We start from the raw sequence: 4,559 nt of genomic DNA, 5'->3' as shown, positions 1-4,559 counted from the left end.
GGAATAGAATAACAAAAACTTATTAAATGTTCAGATAAATGTTAATGCACAAGGTCAATGAAAATCTTATTAAATGACTTGGTAATTAGTTTCATGCCACAATTCAGACAGACAGACAGACAATCACCACCAATATGTTCAATACCAGGACCCCAAGATCTAGCAACTAACATACATAAGAGACTTGTGCAAAATTCTTTATTTTGATAACTTTACATATATGGTATTATTAATGTAGAGGAGCAAAGGTAATTTACCTTGTCTGACTCCTTCCTCAGGGCTTTTAGTGTCATTCTGAGAAGGTCAGATGCATAAGGAAGAACTGCAGATCTTAGATGATAGACTGCAGAAAATAGGACCTGGGTGCATGCTACTCTAATCTCTTACTTCGTTTCAAACTGTTGACCAAATATAGTTAGTTTCATAATTGTTGAAATAGGAGAAAACAAAGGGATAATATAGTTAGTTTCATAACTATTATTTAGATTCACTATCATATTTTGAAGAACAAATGTTATTAATATATTTTTTTAGTTAGTTAGATTCACTATCATATTTTGAAGAACAAATGTTATTAATATATCTTTTTTTTATTAGATTGTTTCTCATATTTGTATGATAATTTAAAACCTATTTCCATTCCTTTCCCACTTCTTTTTAAGATAGCTTCACACTATTCGGTAATCAGTTTACCACATAAAATCTATTAGGCAAACATAATGCTGGTCTCATTTGTCTTTTCTTGTTTACCATTAAGGTCCACTTTTACATCAGCTAGCTTTCTTTATGTTTGCTAATTCGATCACTTTTTCCTTTTTCTTATAATCATCCATTTTCTATCTTCATGTTCTTATTATTACTAGGATGCATAATGTATTTTTCATGTGCTTGTATTCACTTTAACATGCATAATATATTGAGACCTATATCTTTTTGCTACGAGGTTGAGATTAATTAAATTAAACCTTTCTATACCAATTAAATTAAACCTGTATCTTTTGCCGCAGTGCATAATTCAATTCATTTTCTTCTTTAATCATTGGCAAAGTGCACATCACATTTAAGCTCATTGCTTGGTCATTATTCATAACTTCCATAAATCTATGTACCTGAGATTTATTTTATAATTAGTTGCAAGTCCTACTAATTCTGCAAGCTCTATTTTCATGCACCATATCCCATAGCTTCTATATCTCTCTTAAAAATGACAACTTCCCGAATTCATTAGACTTGTCTAAGCAACAACTAGGTCCTAGATTTTGATGCCTATCAAAGTTCAAACAAACCAATCGTTTAAGTGTTATAGAAAGCAATTTTAAGGCAATTTATCTAGTGTCCCAAATAACCAAAATGACCATAAAACATATTAATGTAAAGCAACCTTATTACGGAAAAAAAATTAAGATCAAGATTTCAATCACTAAACATAAGTTGAAACCAGATTTATTTCTTGTCACATTTTTACTGCTATACAGGGTTTTGAAGTACTATTCTCTACACTAGTTGCCATGGATTACTATTTGATTCATGTTTGTTAATCTGTATTGTATTAATTGCTTTGGTTTTTAAAATAATAGCTTGTTGTTGAAGTCCATGGCAGAAAATATGCAAACTAAAGAACCTAGCTCACACCAACCAACTTCATAGTCTTCAGACCATCCTACTCCGCTATCTTCACACCAACCAACTCTAGTAGAAAGTTCTACCGGTACAACTGAAGGTCCTAATAATGAACCTATGCAACAACCACCTAGCGTGGAGGTGGATGTCCATGGTGTATCATCAACAAAAACTGGAGGAGGGAGGCTCAAAAGCATTGTGTGGAACCATTTTGATAAGATTAAAACTATTGATGGGCAAGACAAGGCCCAATGTAAATACTGCAAAAAGCTTCTCGAGGGAGCATCAAAGAATGGAACAAAGCATTTGCATGCCCATATGGAAAAATGCATTCAGAAAAGGTTACATGACAAAGGGAAGGGACAAACATTTCTTATTCCTAAGGTTACACAAGGTAGACAAGAATTGACTGCTGGAGGTTATAATGAAGAAAATGCAAGGAAGGATCTTGCATGTGCTATTATCATGCATGAATATCCACTTTCAATAGTGAATCATGTTGGGTTTAGAAGATTTTTAGCTACACTCCAACCACAATTTCAATGTCCTTCATGAAACACTATAAAGAAAGAGATATTTAATGTTTATGACTTTGAAAAATCAATTGTTATGAAGCTGTTGGATACAAATGAAGGAAGGATAGCAATTACATCATATATGTGGACTGCAAGCAACCAAAAGAAATGGTATATGGTTGTCACAGCTCATTACATTGATAGCTCATGGACTTTGCAAAGTCACATTTTGAGGTACTAGCAACATCCTTAATTTTATAGCTTCCCAATATATTGTATTGGATATTTTTTATAATTTTTTGTGTTAGATATTTTTGTGTTGATATATTGTGTTAGATCTTTTTCTGTGATAGTGTGATTAAGCTATTTTTGTGTTGATATATTAGGTTCATTTATGTTCCTTCACCTCACACAAGTGAAAGACTTTGCAATGCACTAGTTGAGTGTTTGCTGGATTGGAACATTGATACAAAATTGTCCACTATCACTTTGGATAATTGTAGTACAAATGATTGCATGATTAAAAAAATTAAGAATAAGTTGCAATTAGGCACTTTAATTAAGGAAGGAGCGTTTTTTCACATGCGTTGTTGTGCACATATCTTAAATTTGATAGTAAAAGATGGTTTAGGAGTTGTGAAGGATGGAGTGGAAAAAATTCGAGATAGTGTAGCATATTGGATTGCAACACCTAAAAGGCTGGAAAAATTTCAAGAAACTGCTATACAATTGCGAATCCCTTGCACCAAAAAGTTGAGTTTAGATTGTCCAACTAGATGGAATTCAACTTACAAGATGCTTGATGTTGCAATATCATATAAGAATGTGTTTTCCCGATTAAAGCAGCATGAAACTCAATACTCTTGTTTTCCAAGTGATTCACAATGGGAATTTGCAAAGGAAGTGTGTAAGAGGTTGGTCATATTTAATGATATTACAAAAATGATTTCTGGTACAAAATATCCAACTGCCAACATTTATTTTCCTCAAATTTGTGAGATCAAGATGGTTTTATCTGAATGGGTCAATTCCCCTAATGAAGTGATTCAAAATATGGCAGAAAAGATGTTACAAAAATTTGATTCTTATTGGAGGTTATTCATGTGATCATGGGAGTTGCTACTGTTTTAGATCCAAGATACAAAATGGAGTTGCTTGAGTTTTACTTTGAATCAATTTATCCCATTGATTTTTTTTTCACAAGTTAATAGGATCCGAAACTTGTGTTATGATTTGGTTTCGGAATATCAAGCCAAAAAACATCAAGATTCTACTAGTTCTTTTGAATCACAAGATGTGGTTAGTGATGGAAAGAGTAAATTGTGTGATTATGATAGATACATTGAAAGAAAGAAAAGGGCAAGAACCTCAACTATGAAAATGGAGTTAGATCATTACTTAGAGGAGGAAGTTTTACCAAGAAGTTCAGATTTTGATATCTTAATGTGGTGAAAATTGAATGAGTTAAAGTATCCAACACTACAAGCAATTGCAAGGGATGTGTTAGCTATTCCGATCTCCACTGTAGCTTCTGAATCGACATTTAGTATTGGAGGTCAGATATTAACTCCTCATCGTAACCGACTTCATTATACTACTTTAGAAGCTTTGATGTGTTCTAAAAGTTGGTTATGGAATTCAGAGAATGCAGGTAAAATTCTGAATGCTTATGTGATACTTTATGAATTGCTTATATTTTAAAAACTTATAACTTGTTATTTATTATTTTATAATTATTATTTATAGGTTCTAGATCAATTGAAGAATCAACTTTTACTGATGAGATTGAATCCGATGATGAAGGTATATTCACTTTTAGTTGTTCTAATTTTTTTTAATATCATTATACATATCTAATTTTTCAAAATTTTTAAAATATAGGTGGATCTTTGGTCAGTAGCATTACTCAATGTTTGCAAGATTAGTAGACATTATTGTTGATTGGTAAAGTAATAACTATACTTATTTACTAATGTGATGTATGATTTTAAGATTTGAAACATCTAAAATATGATGTTTGATTTTATAAATACCAGGTTGAGCGTTGAAGAAGAAATGTTGATGACATCTTTGGTGAAGTTGGTGGTTATTTTGATGATGGACATTGTTTTCATTTTCTAGTTATTTCTAATTTGGTGTAATTTGAACTAATGAACATTTGAATTATGTTGTTTCATATTTGACGTATTTTATTTACCTTGAAAAATTATGGAATCATGCTAGACAAATGTGTTGGTCTTTATGTTATTTATTACTAGTTAATTTTATTTTAGAATTTTTACATAATTTAATATTTATTTCTTAACGAATTTCGTAGTCACATATGTTATAATAAATTTAATGATATATAAGTAGTTGAAAATAAATGTTTAACAATCAATTTATTTTTTTTAAAATCAAATTTTTAATATTTTTAAATTTTTT

Source organism: Glycine max, chromosome 1, assembly GCF_000004515.6.
Source record: "Glycine max cultivar Williams 82 chromosome 1, Glycine_max_v4.0, whole genome shotgun sequence".
NCBI lineage: Eukaryota > Viridiplantae > Streptophyta > Magnoliopsida > Fabales > Fabaceae > Glycine > Glycine max.
This window is presented reverse-complemented; position numbering follows the sequence as displayed.